We start from the raw sequence: 17,285 nt of genomic DNA, 5'->3' as shown, positions 1-17,285 counted from the left end.
GTCTCTCTGCGGTCAGCAGGGACTCTAACCCCGACAATACTGTCTTCCTCACCATGGTGTCTGCCCATTGAAGTCAATGGGAGCCTTTCCATTGATTTCAGTATGCATTTGGTCAGGCCCCAACAGAGGTGGTGCATTCCCTTTGCTTATGCTGTAACTGTTCCTTCAGTTCCTGGTGCTGTAAGTCTGGTATCTTGCACAACTACTAGAGGCAGTTCACTTTAAAAAACAGCTCAAAGCCTTTGAAAAACATTTCACTTAGCAATAATCCTGTGACATTATACATACTACTTATTTTTCTCCTCCCTCATTGTTTATTAATATGGATCGGTATAAAAACAGGACTTGTGTTTTCTAAGACATGATCTGATTCTGCTGTCTTTCCCTCACCTGAAGCCACAATTCTCTGTAGCATGATGACTGGCTGTTGTGGAAATAATTTGTCACAAAATGTGAAGATTCTGATTTCTGATGTGCAATAAGAGGCAGAAACATCCCTAAAAGAGCAAAAAGTAGTTTTCAGCCAAATGTCTTTTAAACAAAGAACAACGAGAGAGAATGTACAATGCCCTGTGGAACTCCTTCCCAGAGGATTTTGTGAAGGTCAAGACTATAACAGGGTTAAAAAAAGAACTAGATAAGTTCATGGAGGATAGGTCCATTAATGGCTACTAGCCAAGATAGGCAAGGATGGTGTTTCTAGCCTCTGTTTGCCAGAAGCTGGGAATGGGTGACAGAGGATGAATCACTTGATGATTACCTGTTTGGTTCATTCCCTCTGGGACACCTGGCATTGACCACTGTTGGAAGACAGGATACTGGGCTAGATGGACCTTTGGTCTGACCCAGTATAGCCGTTCTTATGTTCTTACCAAACATATTGTTTTCAGATTGTCTGCTTTGCAAAGTCCTTGAGTTATCAGCTGTGCTACAAATGATTGCAGTCTCAGCTAGATTGCGTGGGTGGATAAATGTCTTGGTGGGCAACATGTTGAATGGTGGAGGTAGGATAGGCAAGGGCCCATATTCAGAGGGAAAAAATATTTTTTCCATCAGAAGGCAGCTTGCATGAATAAATAGAATGTCTCAGAAACCCATAATTACCTATTTTGAATGTGATTAGGCTGAGTACATTTCAATCAGCCAAGATGAAACAACGAATTATCTATTTATTTTTCCTTGATAGCAGCGAGGATGCCATAGTTTGTGTATTGGGCCGAATTATCTGCTTGCAGTTTGCCCTGGGCACAGGAGAGGGCTGTCAGGGAGCTGGTTACAAATCCCTGATTCTTTGTCTATCCTTGGCTCTGGGTGCAGCTAAGAGCAACCTGGGAGCTGATCTAATCTTCATAAATCAACTGTGATCAACATATACACCAGTTGGGGACTGCCAGATTGCTCTGTGTTCTGGTCATTGTCTTTGCCCACACCTTCATGGCCCCATCATTCCCCCACTGGGTTCTGCAGGATGGAGTGGTAGACACTGGTTCTATCAGCTTTATATCAGAGATTCCCTCAGACTTTTGTGGCCCCTGAGCCCAGAATCTGGCTCAGTGAATATAATATATATCCATACAAAGAGCCTGCTTAACTTCTGGGGTTTTACACCATTGTCCATGAAAGGAGACTCGCCCATTTATCTGTTACGCCAGAGTAAATCCATTGAAATCAGTGGAGTTACACTGATATTAAAACAATGTACGTGAAGAAAGAAAACTGAGCCTTGTATGTATGTATACTCTGCAGGGTGCCATTTTTAAAAATTTGGCATGTACTGCATCATGGTATTTGACCTTCCAGTGACATTTCCTGTGCTTCAAATAGGAAATACACCAGTATACTCAACCAGCCCAAGCAGTAAACAGAGGTGTTCCAATTATGTGCACTGTAACCAAACAGAAAAAATGATGGTCCTCCACTTGCTCCCATTTCTAGGCTTAAAATGTGATCTTGTTTATTTAATTTGGTAGTATTTTCCCTCCCTTAAAATCCCATTGCTGTGCTGGTACTTTTCTAATAGTTGCCCTGTGATCTGGGTAATAAGTGCCATTGTAATACTATGCAAATGAATTCCAAAATACGCTGTCAGCTGATGAGAAGAAAAATGATTACAATTTTGTTTTACTTGTTCCAGAGTAAACATCAGTAAACTAATTACAAGATACACCTTCACTACAGTTTTGTGAATGGAGAAAGAATCACTGATTACTGGTTTTGTCTTTAGTTCTATTTGATGAATCACATTTAATTATAGTGTAATTAGGTACTACCTTTAACATTAGAGAGAAAAATATACCATGTAATGGGATGTAATTTTAGAAAACACTGTAAATTCTAATGATTGTAAATAAAGTGATCATGTGGTAATTTTTTTGGAATACATTATAGCAATTCTATTCATACATGCTGCATATAATATGTAAGCTCATTTTAACTGTCAGTGCCACCATAATTCTGAAAAGATTCAGCATCAATTCTGAAAAGATATTATCAGACACTGATTCTATTCTGAAAAGATATTGTCCAGACACTGATTCTAAGCATAAAGTAATTGTACAGCGGATAAATGAGACAATGAGACAGTTTCTTCTGTCTTTCTTCTGCTGATTTCTGTAGAGATTATGGAAATTAAAGTAAGCAATATTTTTGCATCAAAATAAAAAAATGTTTTTGTTCTCTTTATAAAGAGCTATCCATACTGTTAATGCATACCTTTCACACTTGTGGATTTCAAACAGCTATCCTACATGGTTAATCTAAGCCTTGATCTTGCAAACATGTTCCTACATTTATATATGTGATTAGTCTAGGGTGACCAGACAGCAAATGTGAAAAATCAGGATGGGGGTGGGGGTAATAGGAGCCTATATAAGAAAAAGACCCAAAAAATGGGACTGTCCCTATAAAATCGGAACATCTGGTCATCCTAGATTAGTCCCACTGAAATCAATGGAATTACTCATGTATACAAATTAAGCATATATCTAAATGTTTGTAACATTGAGGACTTTTGGTCAAATTTTACCATTGGATACTTGAGTATAACAAATTGAAGACAATAGGAGCTATGTACCCAGCTGCATATACAGTTTAGTGCTTAGTAAATAAGAATATATTTGTATACTACCATCAAAATGTCTATAATTATTATTTTCTATATTATAGTAGCACTCAGGCACCTCAGACAGAATTAGGGCCCCATTGTGTTTGGCACTGTATTCATTTGGAATGTGTCTTTGTCTTGGCTTTGAAAACAAAACCACATGGGATTTATGTAAATGTTATAAAGCAGGATTTATGGGGTAGAGGTCTGAAAGTAGTTTTACTACCTGACCTGATATCTAGATAGTATGAAAACAGCACATACTTGTGGATAGGCCAATAACCCCATATTTGGAGACAGGCAACCTCTTCAAAATTAACTGAGTCCATTGCTAGCTATAAAACATCCATGTATTGGCAATAGGCATATATCCTGTTGAAAGGTAAGCCCCTTTTTCATTTGGGATGTGCTGAGCAGACAGTTCACTATTAGCCCAAAGCCACAAATATCTAGATCTGGTGTTGTAATTCACCTTACACAGGTTGCCTGTTGCACAGTGTATTCTCTTAAAATTTTTAAAAATATGGCCCTGATTCACCACTTCATTATGGGAGTTTTACACCTTTAGAAATCAGGACCTGTACAGACATTTTTCACTCCTGAGTCATTCCTACACCAATATTGAGCTTGTCACAGAGACCAAGATGTAGGTAATGTAGCTTTTGTAACCTCGAGCTGCCAAGGGATGAATCAAGCCCTGGTGTGCATTAGAATAGACCTCAGGACTATCTTAATTTGTGCACAACTGCAACAGTCCCAATGGCATCACCAAAAATATTGCCAAACCTAAGCTTTCAAAAATTGAGTCTGACCTCAAAACATCATGAAACTGGCTTAAATCATGGGTTTTAAAAAAAAAATACATTTGGGGTTCTTTTTATTTGCCTTCTAGTTGTTGAGCCTTTGGGATTCATGTTTTCAGGTGTTCCTCCAAAACCATAAGGGTTAGAAATACAGAAAGGATTTTTTTTTAAATGAAACCTGAGATACTTTCATAATGACAGGATTCCAGGAGCTAGGGCTTTTCGAAAAAATATTGAGAGACATGCTATAAAATCATGAGATTAGGCAACATGATATATCCAGGGCATAGGAACAGGCTGGGCATGCATTCTCTCTCCCTGGCCTGCAGCCAATTTGCCCTGCCATACTTTCCACCAGATGTCATGGTTACATTTGCTTTGTGGCCCCTTCACACCAGCACAGCCTTTGCAAGTACCATGAGAGCAGGAAATTTGCAGCTACCAGGGGAGCCCTTGCTCCATTCCCATAGCAACTCCCATAAAGGTCCACTTCTGCCCTCTATGTACAATCTGTAGAGTAGCAGGATTCCCAAGCAGAGATAGGTTCTGGGCATCAGAGGGCCAGCTGGTTCTCTGTACTGTGGCATTTCAAAATCTAACAGGACTGAGATTTTTTTTTAAAAACATTGATTTAAGAATGACTGGGTGAAGGTGAGGAAAATGGCCCCCTAACAATAAAATCCCTCAAGTTTCATCAAGAAGATCAGGCTACCAGACCAGACAGAATTCTGTGGAATTAGTAGAGATAGAAAACATACTTAGTAGTTTTAAAGAAAAATTTAAACCATGGGTTCTCCACCCTGGGGGCACCCCAGATGTTTGTGGGTTGTGGCCACCTTGCCCTTCCCATACTGCATAATAGGAATAAGCTAGAGCAGAAGGCAATCCTGAGGTGCTCCCTGGATGGAAGAGGCTGTGAATTCCTTCTCTCCCACATACTGTTATAGGTAGCTTCTTTTGTACAATTCAGATTGGTATTGTGAAGTGATTCCCTGAGCTGTATAAATGAGGGGAAAGCGTTTATTTTGGTGAGGGCCTGTAGCTGTCAGCTCACCCACAGTAAAATGCCAGCTGCCAGTTCATTTGGTTTTTACTATCTAGTTATTGCATCCACATGAGGACATAACCTCAGTGATCAAAACCTCATACTAAATGTGAAGCTTCTTTTCCAGCTGCATCTTTAAGGTAAAAAAGATAAATATCCAGGTGCTGTACGACTTGCTTCTGCCCTCACACTTTATGCTTTGCCTAGCAACACAAAGCAGACAGACCGAATATCTGTTGCCTAGCAACCACCTGGCACTTGTGTGGCCTAGATGACCTGAATATATTTCTCTTACTATTAACCCTTAAAGACCAAGTTAATTAAATTAGCTACTTTTATGAAGTCACTTTCTGCAAGCTGCTTTGTCAGCATACACCCTTGGAGACCCACTGACTTCAGTGCAGTTCTATGCAGGTGCAGAGGCCTACCTATGCAGAGCTCCTGTCATGATTTGTGCCTATTAATGTGTGGTTTTGTGATGGTGGCCATCACATGAGAGATTAAACCAGAGAGCTCCAAAACCAAAAGCATGAGCTGTGACAGGTATCTGGGTGTCTGCCTGGGTCTCAGCGTCTCTGGCTCCCACAGTGTGGAGCTTCGGCTACTCCCAGACTGGAGCCTGGGGAGTGCATCCTTCTGCTCCGGCAGTCAGCCTAGAATAAGCTTGGCAGCTCCTTTTTATACTGAGGCAGCACTTGGAACATGCCCAGTAGAGGTAAGGGGGAGTGGCTTCCTCTGCCCAGAGTGTGTGGTTAACTCCTTCTTGTCCAGTGTGGGGCAAGTACACCCTGTCACAGTGTCAAACATACAGTGACATGAATCAGTGCAAATCTCTGCAAAGTAATAGATGAGTCATTGTTTAGGATTTAAAGTAAAGATAAGTTGTTTTCAGTTCAGGTGAGTAGCAAGACTAACCAGAAACAAAATGAACAATGTTTAACAGCATGTGTACTAAAGACCTGCTCACAAATCACTCTGAAATTAATTGAAAAACATACTTTCCCTATTAAGAGTTTGGAATTTAATTAAATATTGCAAAACCTATAAATATTCAGCTTTCAGAGTGGTAGCCATGTAAGTCTGTATCAGCAAAAACAACAAGGAGTTAGAGGCTAACAAATTTATTTGGGCATAAGCTTTTATGGGCTAAAACCCACTTCATCAGATGCATGGAGTGAAACATACAGTAAGCAGTATATACATACACAGCACAGGAAAAGATAGGAGTTGCCTTACCATGTGGGGGGGGTCAGTGCTAATGAGGCCAATTCAATTAAGGTGGAAGTGGCCTATTCTCAAAAGTTGACAAGGAGGGGTGAATATCAAGAGAGGAAAAATTACTTTTGTAGTGCTAACGAAGCCAATGCAATCAAGGTGGACATCAGCCATTCCACACAAAGATGGACTACAAGCCGTCAGGAACTGTATCCCCAATAATGTCACAGCAAACCTGATGGCTGAACTTTCAGACTTTATCCTCACCCACAACTATTTCAGATTTGGGGACAATTTATACCTTTAAATCAGCAGCACTGCTATGGGTACCCGCATGGCCCCACAGTATGCCAATATTTTTGCAGCTGACTTAGAACAACGCTTCCTTAGCTCTCATCCCCTAGCGCCCCTACTCTACTTGTGCTACATTGATGACATCTTCATCATCTGGACCCATGGGAAGGAGGCTTTTGAGGAATTCCACCAGGATTTCAACAATTTCCACCCCACCATCAACCTCAGCATGGACCAATCCACACAAGAGATCCACTTCCTGGACACTACAGTGCAAATAAGCGATGGTCACATAAACACCACCCTATATCAGAAACCTACTGACCACTATACTTACCTACATGCCTCCAGCTTTCATCCAGACCTCATCACACGATCCATTGTCTACAGCCAAGCTCTAAGATATAACCGCATTTGCTCCAATCCCTCAGACAGACACGAACACCTACAGGATCTCTATCAAGCATTCTTAAAACTACAATAACCACCTGCTGAAGTGAAGAAACAGATAGACAGAGCCAGAAGGGTACCCAGAAGTCACCTACTACAGGACAGGCCCAACAAAACAACAAGGAGGGGGAGGGATAGCTCTGTGGTTGAGCATTAGCCTACTAAACCCTGGGTTATGAGTTTAATCCTTGAGGGAGCCACTTAGGAATCTGGAGCAAAAATCAGTACTTGGTCCTGTTAGTGAAGGCAGGGGGCTGGACTTAATGACCTTTCAGGGTCCTTTCTGGAGATAGGATATCTCTATTTATTTATTGGGGGAGGGATAGCTCAGTGGTTTGAGAATTGGCCTGCTAAACCCAGGGTTGTGAGTTCAATCCTTGAAGGGGCCATTTAGGGATTGGGGCAAAAATCTGTCTGGGGATTGGTCCTGCTTTGAGCAGGGGCTTGGACTAGATGACTTCCTGAGGTCCCTTCCAAACCTGATATTCTATGATTCTATGAAAGAAAGTAACAGAATGCCACCTACAGCCCCCAACTAAAACCTCTGCAGTGCATCCTCAAGAATCTACAACCTATCCTGAAGGATGATCCCTCACTCTCACAGACCTTGGGAGACAGGCCAGTCCTCGCTTACAGACAGCCCCCCAACCTGAAGCAAATACTCACCAGCAACTACATAACAAAAACCCAGGAACAAATCCCTGCAACAAACCCCATTGCCAACTCTGTCCCCATATCTATTCAAGGGACACCATCACAGGACCTAACCACATAAGCCATGCCTTCAGGGACTCGTTCACTTGCACATCTACCAATGTGATATATGCCATCATGTGCCAGCAATGCCCCTCTGCCATGTCCATTGGCCAAACTGGACAGTCTCTACACAAAAGAATAAATGGACACAAAGCAGACATCAAGAATTGTAACATTCAAAAACCAGTAGGAGAGCACTTCAATCTCCCTGGACACTCAATAAACAGACTTAAAAGTGGCAATTCTTCAAAAAAAAAAAAAAAAAACCTCTTCAAAAACAGACTTCAATGAGAAACTGCAGAAATGTAATTAATTTGTAAACTGGACACCATCAAATTAGGCCTGAATAAAGACTGGTAATGGATGGGTCACTACAAAAAGCAATTTTCCCTCTGCTGATACTCACACCTTCTTGTACCTGTTGGAAATGGCCGACATCCACCTTGATTGCTTTTGCCTCATTTGCGCTACAAAAGTAAATTTTCCCTCTCTTGATATTCACCTCTTCTTGTCAACTGTTGAGAATAGGCCACTTCTACCTTAATTGAATTGGCCTCCCTCTTTCAATTAAAAAAAAAGAACCTGGGTAACTGGCAAATCCAAAATGCAATACCAGATATGCACTACTCCATGTGCTGCTGCTGATCCAAAACTAACACACAGCATGTGCGGATTTTACCTAACGTGGGCTGGGAGAGGGAATCCATTGCTCTGTTTAGTTTTATCTACACTTAATTTAAAATTTACACTGGGTCATGCACACACACTTAACTCTTATACATGGTGGACTTTCTTTTTTTCAATGTAAAAAAAGATGGCTGTATTTACCCATGTCACGTTTCTCTCTAATCAAAATCTGTAGGGGAAAAAAAAAAGTGTTTTCAGCACAAGGAATCTCAACCACATTTCAAAGCCATTTCCAGTAAAACATCCAGTTTCCGTATATGCATTTTAACTGCACTTTAACTTAATGAATTGAGATTCACCTCAGACAATCCTTCCCTCAGCTGTCATGTATTCCTGGTTCTCTTCCCTTCAGCTCATTTTAATGCTTTGAGTAGCACCGTTTCTGTAGCGAAGATCCCTCATGACATGCTGATTTTCTGACTGACAGGCAGCACATGCACATGAAGCAGAATGTCAAAGAACATGACATGATAAAACCAAACATAGTTTAATATAGTTATGATAATGCCAAACTACTTAAAATTCTCTGTACCTTTGACAGACTAGCCTTGTATGTCTTTCAAAGCTGTGTATCTATCTGAGTTTCTCTGGGCCTTGAAATTGATAGAAATGTGATAAATAACTGTTTGCATTCTGGTCCAGGTTTAAACTCATTCTCAGTATATAGCTTTTTTGACTGATTAGAGTCAAGGGTATATTCTGATTTTTTAAACTTTTACAAGAATGTATCTTATATTTGCTTGCATATCTAATGTAGCTTGAAAGCTACCTATCCCACAATGTTCTGAGTTACGCTGGTTAAAATAGTATGAATGTTTTCACAGGTAAAAGCACCATGCTGTGTTTTCTTATAATTCATGGAGACAACCATTCAAAATATATGTAATCCCCAAAATTTCATAAGTTTTATATAAATTATTAAATTTAAAAAATCATAACAAAAGTATGCTATTTATTTATCTGATAATCATTATCTTCCTGGTTTAGATGTTTCAGTCATCTAGTCAGGAAGAATAAGAGAATTTTGTTTGTTCTTGTGGAAAATTTTGACTTTTTAATCTAAAATACCAAAACTGAAAACTTTGGGCCAAAAATTGAAAACTTTAATCCAAAACCCAAAAATTACCACCAGAAAAATAGAAAACAAATATTTTTCTCTGGTTGGGTCAAACCAAATTGAAATATTTCAGCTGATTGAACCAAATCAAAACATTTCATTTTGGGGCAGTTCAACATTCAACTGCATCCGCCTGCACTGCAATGGTGTCCCATCGGAGGAGTGGTTTGTGTGCTTCATGCTCCCAGACCAGGCTTCCTGGATGCATCATGGTATGACATTTCCCAAGATGCATCACAATATCCCCAGGAGATCTATCGTGGTGCATCATGGGAGTCGCATGGCTATCGGGCATCCTGGGAGACATAGTTCAGTCAAGGACTGGAGACCATAGAGGAAGAGGGAGCACGTGGCACTCAAACTGCAACACCCTGAAGTACTGTGGCAGTTCAGGAGGTCATGGTTTAATGCTGAACTGACCCTACTCAATTTGAAAATGTCAATGCATTTCACTTCCATCAAAAATGGGGAAAAAATGAAGTTTCAGCATTTCTGAACTAAGGTTTCTGTTTTCAGTCAAAAAAAGAAAATGGGGCATTTGTTTTTTTGAAAAAAGTCAAAATTTTCCTTAGAAAGCGGACACTCTTTGCCAAAAATTCAGTCTAAAAGTTTCCGCTGAAAAACAGTTTTGACAGAAAATGTTCAACCATACAGACATACATACATAGAGGGCAGTTTGCAGAGATGGCCAGATATGCTCTTTGACTCTAGCCCAAAACCTTGGGCTTATCTATGATTTATATATCTCATTTGCACCCCATACCCAGACAGTGTTCAAATCTTGATGCTTCTTCCTCCAAAACATTTCTAAGATCTAATATTTTCTTCAAAAAGGCCTACCTAGTCACTCACTGCGTGGCACTTTCTAAAGCCAGACCTTAATGACATTTATTACTACATAATGTCTTAATCTGATAAATAAGAGTAGTGCTTAATTTCTTTCAGGGCTGCCCGGGAGGGGCAATTTGCCCCGGGGGCCCCCACAAGAGTTTTTCAGGGCGCCTGGAGTGGGGTCCTTCACGCGCCCCAGGGGCCCTGGAAAATTCTCACGGGGCCCGGGCCCTCAGAGCTTCTTCCGTTCCGGGTCTTTGGTGGCAGGAGGTCCGTCCGCTCCGGGACCCGCCGCTGAAGTGCCCCGAAGACCCGCAGCGGGGGGTCCTTCCACCCCGGAACCCGCCGCCCAAGTGCCGGGTCTTCAGCAGCAATTCGGCGGCAGGGGGTCCTTCTGCTCCAGGACCCGCCACCGAAGTGCCCCAAAGACCCACGGTGTGGGGTCCTTCCACCCCGGGCCCTGCTGCTGAAGTGCCGGGTCTTCAGCGGCAAATTGCCGCCGAAGACCCCAGGCCCCCTGAATTCTCTGGCGGCCCTGATTTCTTTAGCATCCAAATATCAAAGACTTCTAGACTTGATAAACTACATAATAGTAAAATTATAAAACAAAGATTATATATATATATATACACACACACACACACACACACACACACAAGAGCAGGAGTAAAATTAAAATCCTTGAGATTTCAATATCTGCACAGAGGATAAAATGCACATCTTCCAGTAACAAACAATGAAAAAGTCACTGAAGAGTTTTGAGGGTTAGGAGGGATTGTTTGGTTTTGGTTTGGTTTTTGGTGGTTTTGATTTGGGTCGAGTTTTTTTGGAGTGGGGATTCCTTCATCTATCTATATTCTTTAATTTCTATTTTGGGATCTACTAGTTCTGAAAATATTAAGAGAAGTCAAAATACCTCAGCATTGTGCCAGGTTGCATATTGTGCTAGCTATATAATAGGAACTTTTAAGATAAAAAATAGCATGACTGAAACAAAGAATTCCTTTATGACTTCACTGTGACAATTTCAATCTGCCTTTGGATCAGTTGGAGACCCAGTTCAGCAAGAGGAAACCTGCTGTTTCAAAAAGCTGGCAAAGGTTAAAGAAGTTCAGCTGAAACTGCAGCATTCTGAATTTACTAGGGTTATTCCTGACATGCCTTTAATGGGTTGTGTTCATGTTTGCTCTTCTTGCAATCTGAGTTACATAAATGCTATGCAAGCACAAAATAATGTTTTCAAATACTCATTGGCCCATTTATCTATAGCACTATAATCTGCCAGAAGATCGGAAAAAAACTTTATTAAGCTGTGAATGTCAGCTCCCTGGGGCATACAAGGTGTCATCAACTCAGTACTAGCTTTGCTGACTCATACAAACATCTACACTTGGAAACATTAATTTTCTTAGAGCTACAGTACATTATGTGCTGAAAAGGGATAAGAAGGAAGCAAAGTCATCTGGAAAATATAGTCTAAATTTATATTCCTTTTGTGGAAAAGGTGAATTTAACTGGCAGGAGAGATAATGTGTAACAAACCAATAATGTTTATAAAATTAGAGAGAGAGGCTATAACTCATTTCACAGCAGTTATTCTTATTATTGTTTTCTTTCCCTGTGCTCTATCACTACAGCAGTAATGGTGTTAGGCTGAAATTATTAAGTATCTTCTTGTTAAAGTGCAAATGATAATGAGTGATGGTTGAACCTCAAAATTTCACATCCTGGCTTAACCTCTGAACCTTTTGAAGCGATCAGCCATCGGCCTTAAGTTAGTTCAGTGTTCTCATCCTTCATGTGAATGGGCCTATTTGAAATGGTGGATGGCAAACTGCTTCATCCCTGATTTACTGCTCTCCACCTCTAATGACAGGTATTAGCATCCTGTGCCCCAGCATGTCTCGTGTGCTTCTGAAGGCCCAGAACATCAGCGGTTTGATTGGGTTGGTGTTTCAGAAACATACAGCCCACAAATTCAAGGGAACTGTTGCAGCAAATCCCAGCAAAGAGATAAGTGGTTCCCACCCCTTAACTGGTGTCTCCTTATTTCTTTCTTTCAAGGCAATAGAGACATTTCTCCCTACAGTGGCACAAGACACCGGAGGTAGGTAAAGTTGGTTCCATGGCCATTGTCACTCTTTCCCCTGAAAATGGCTTGAAGTGAGAAGCAAATGAAGGCACAGAGGACGAGACCATGGACATGAGACTAAATTAACTGATCAGAAAAAATAGATTTAGTCTTGGAAATAGCTTTAAAAATTGGCATGATAAATTATTCTTCTGAGTCATTAAGGTCTTTCTACTAGAATGGACAATATTTTAATTCTATCTGTGGGAGAGACGAAATACTGGATTTCATATAAAGGGGTGGATTTATGGGCTTAGCATGTGAATCTCCTCACTGATGTTCTCTTGTGATGGTTCTTTAACTTTGACATTTAATTTGAATAAATTCTGAATAGAAGCATTTGAATCACATACCTGACCTCCCATTATACAGGAACATAACCATAGGCCTGATCCTGTACCTACTGAAAACTGTGTGTCAGTGATGCTCCTGACTTCATGGGCTGCAGGCTCAGGCCCAGTGTTGGCCACTTGTTATAGTACTGTGGCCTTGTTTATGTTAAAAATTTAACTTTGTTAACACCCTCAAGGGGATTACTGATGGGATATGGATCCTCTTCTCTTTGGAGGGCACTAGATCAAATTTAGTCCAGGTCAGCAGTTAGTTCTCAGAATTATGTCAGCTAAGTTGGTGGGCTTTGGCCATTTGAACTGGCATCCTGTCAGTGTCAGTAAAGAGGCTAAACCTTTACGAGGTATGAAGCTCAAACTACCTCCTCACTTGCATTCAGGTTTTGTTTCTATCAGTTGAACAAGCTCCTACCTTTTATATTTCCCATGTTCACTCTTTAATATATTTTAGGAGCCTTCTGATTATAATGATATAAAAATGCTGCTCTTCTCTCACTGAGAAGAACAATAAAACAGATGTTCTGAAACAGTTATTCTTCGTGAAGCTCCTGATGACAGAGGAACTGGAAAACTGACTTGCACATATATGCCATCTAAAAGAGCATTTTAACAAGAAACAGCATAAATAATTAACCTTTGACAGTTTTAAATACCTATAAAACTGGTTAAATTAATTTAAAATATTATCTAAAGGAAGAGGTCTCAGTACAACAGAAGATATTAAATAAAGTGGCACAAATCAATGAAAATGGTGTTTAAACTTAACAGCTGTAAATAATATGTTTAAAGGATCCTGCCAGGCTGTCAGTAAACTACAGCAGTTTGTATTCCAAGCAAGTAAATGTAAAATTCTAGACATTGTTAAAAACATCTTTGTGATTTGCTCTTATGAACTAGACAGCTTTATTCCTATTTGAGGTTGTCTCACTATAAAGAAGGCCTATTATAGTAAATTATGTGTAAGATCCTTCATTCATTTTAATTTCACTTGGTGTTTGAAAATCCATATATTAAGGAAAGTCTTAAAGCTGTATTAAAGTTCCAGTTTTTGCATTAAAGCAAAAATCATGTTCGTTTTGTAAAATTCACCATTGCACATGTGCAAAATACTATGCCTACTCCTGATGAGTACATCAGTAACCTGAGTACCATTCCCAAAAAACTTCTGCAGGACAGTGGTGTTATTTCCATTCTTTATTCCCTAACCCAAGTGGCTTGTTGAGGGTGCAATTCACCCTTGCACAGAGGGCCAGCACAAGTTCAATGCACCACTTAAGTCATCAAAATCCTGATTAAGTGATACTGCATAGTGCATAGGTCTTGCAACCTACCTCTGAACATGGGTGAATTTCATCCATGGGATAGAATTCTATCACCTTAGGGTAATACCTTATTATAGGAGAAGTCCCATTTCAAAATGTAATAAGGTACTATCCACTGTGAATAAGAGGGGCAAAAACTGAATATTTGGTAGTTATGTAATTCCCTGGTAGGATGACTCACTAGCAGTGTATCAAACAGGAAATTCTAGTGCAATGTTCAGCAACCACCAGCAAACAGTGGTGCAGACTACCACTTTGATGAACATGTTTTAAAAGAAGGTCCATGGACTGAGCATCTTTCACAAATCCATCCCTCTGACCCCCTCATTTTTCTTGCAAAATCCTTCATCAAGGATAATTATACTATTTTCAACTAAGTCTCCTAATGTAGGACATGTGGCCAAATTCCTCTCTCTGTTACCCTGGTATAAATCTAGAGTTACTTCAGATTTATGCCAGTGTAGCTGAAAGCGGAATTTGGCCTAGAGAGCCTCCATACTTAGTCTCAAATGTAAAATAACCCAACAATTATATACTAGCTATTTTAAAGCATAAAGACAAACTTCAGGCAGTGTGTTGCCAGCCTACAAAATTTGCTACTGCAGGAGATCATAGTCCAATACTGGACTTTGAAAGAGGGCAGATAATTGCCTGATCCATAATAAAAATTTTACTTTGTTCTACTAAAATGGAGTACTCTAACTTCATGCTTTTGAGCAACAGCTAAATCCACAGGAATAAGAAAACAAATTTTCCCCATACGGGAAACCTTTGCACAACTGGCAAGCTGTATTATGGTAGTTTTTTGCCTTCCTCTGAAACTTCAAGGCAAAACAGCTGCTGGAGGCAGGACAATGGACCTAATCCAATCTGATGGAGAAGGTTATATATTCACATTCAGTGATGTTTAACAAACCAAACTGTGAATTTATAATCAATTAAATTGGTACCTTGCTAACGGACAAACAATCAATTATTATTTGTAGTAATAATAGTATAGTAGAACCTAGAGGCTCCAATCAAAACTGGGGACCCATTCTGTTAGGATCTATATGTATACATAATATCAGACAGTCCCTGCCAAGAAGTCCTAACATTCTTAGTAGATAAGAGAAACAAAGATGAGATGGGAAACTGAGGCACACAGCAATAGAGAGACTTGCTCCTGGTCAGACAGCAGGTAAAGTGCTGGAAATGAAATGCAGGTCACCTGACTCCTAGTTCAGTGCAGTAGACACTGGACTACTTTGGGCAAACAATTCATTCCCTACCCATAGTGAGTAAAATATAACACACCAACGTAAGATACCAAGGGTTTACACAAGGGTGTACACATAGCTAGTGCCTCGGTCCCTACCACAAATGAACTTTATTGTTATTTTCATAACAATTCACATCACTTACTCCCTTCTTCATCAGCATTTGGCATCCTTCTTCCAAGATCATTCCAGACCCTGCTCGTGGGACAATCAGACAGCTGTGCTGTTTGAAAATTCTAGCCAACAATTTCTTTTCTTTCCCCAGCAAGTCCTTTGCAATTCATTTGATCTCCTACTTTGTAATGCGGCATGGTATACCTGCTATATCTCCTGTCTTGGATGTTGCTATAGTCAACATGTTTCAATCAGGGGTATGTGATGGGTTTTCCCTAGGGTGCTACCTAGAACTGGGGTACCACTGAGCCCTCTGACTCACCAGCCTGGGTTCCTTCTCACACTGTGCTGCTGTGACAAGCTGCAAACCCACTCCCAGTCCTACACTTCCTCCAGCATTCACACAGGCAGGGATACATGCAGGCTCTCTGACCAGCCACTGCATGAAGCAACAATAGAGAGGCTCCAGCCAAAATAACCGCCAGCTTCCCCATATAGGACCCCAGAGATGTACCATCCTGCCCTGGTCAAAACCCCAACCAGTATGAATTTATTATCCAGACCACCTCCCCCTTAATATACAGAGGAAATTCAAAAGCCTTTGCTAGACCAAGCTGAGATTTTTCCTCAGACACTTCACTTAAAGGCACACTGGGTTTAATTTAAAACATAAAACAGGTTTATTAACTACAAAAGATAGATTTTAAGTGATTATAAGTGATAGTAAATAGATCAAAGCAGATTACCTAGTAAATAAACAAAAAAACAAACTAAGAATAACATAGTAAATAGATTGGATATGAATTAGCAGTTTCTCACCCTGAGAGATGGTACAAGCAGGCTGCAGATTATTAAGGGACAAGCTGCACTTGCTTTACAGCTTGGAATTGCCAGGTCTTTCATACACAGGCTAGAAATCCTTTTAGCCTGGGTCCAGCACTTCCCCCAGTTCAATCTTTGTTCTGCAGGTGTTTCCAGGAGTCTTCTTGTGTGGGGAGTGAAGAACAGATGATGTCATTCCCTGCCTTATATAGCTTTAGCAGGGCAGGAGCCCTTTGTTCTAAAACCAGTTCCCAGACTAGTGTGTGGGAAAATACAGACACCCCAAAATGGAATCCAAAAGCATGTGACCTAGTCACATGCCCTTGTAGAGTCATAGCAACCATTACTTATTGGCTGTCTGGAGCATTCTCAGGAAGGCTCACTAGGTGGGAGATAAGTTCCTAAGCCCTATTGTTTTCCCCTAATGGCTCATTACCCTGAATAGGCCCTTCCCAACCAGCTATCTAGACTGAAAGCCTCTTGCCTAGCGGGCATTACCCAGGTGTAACTACATTTGAAATACAGCTACATAGCCAATATTCCTAACTTTATATACAAAAATGATACATGCATACTGTGCTGGGGTGTCTGCCTCACACTGGCCCATAAAAGGTAAAGCAATCCTTTGGAGGCTGTACAGGAGGTAGCCAATCAGGAGAGAGCTTATAGGAGTGCGGGAGGCAGCCAATGAGGAGAGGGCTTATAGGGGCAGCCAATCAGGACCGGGCTGTGCCATATAAGAAGGGCTGCTGGGCAGAGCAGCTTCAGTTACTGCCTGGAGCTCAAAGAGGGAGAACTGGCTGCCTTGTGGAAGGAAGACAACACCTGGGACAGAGCAGTGCTGGGCAGGACCAGGGGAATGAGAGTGAGTTCCTGGTTGCCTAGTGACAGACTGAGGCCCTGAGACAAGGGTGGAGAACATGCTAGAGCTGCAGGGAAGTGGCCCAGGGAAATAGATTGCAGGGTATGCAGCATGTGGCTTCCAA

At 40.8% G+C, this 17,285-nt stretch overlaps 1 long non-coding RNA gene across 1 annotated transcript; it reads right to left on the bottom strand.

Moving 5' to 3' along the window:
* Positions 1–385: 385 nt before the first annotated feature.
* LOC120398838 lies at positions 386–16,362 on the bottom strand. Its single transcript, XR_005594738.1, has 4 exons — positions 16,297–16,362; positions 8,653–8,773; positions 8,495–8,522; positions 386–497 (listed from the first exon to the last, which is right to left on the bottom strand). It is a non-coding gene; the product is annotated as an uncharacterized LOC120398838 (long non-coding RNA).
* Positions 16,363–17,285: the final 923 nt, after the last annotated feature.

This window comes from Mauremys reevesii, linkage group 2 (genome assembly GCF_016161935.1).
Source record: "Mauremys reevesii isolate NIE-2019 linkage group 2, ASM1616193v1, whole genome shotgun sequence".
Lineage (NCBI taxonomy): Eukaryota > Metazoa > Chordata > Testudines > Geoemydidae > Mauremys > Mauremys reevesii.
Note: the sequence above shows the minus strand (reverse complement) of the source record. Positions and strands in the feature narration are given on the sequence as shown.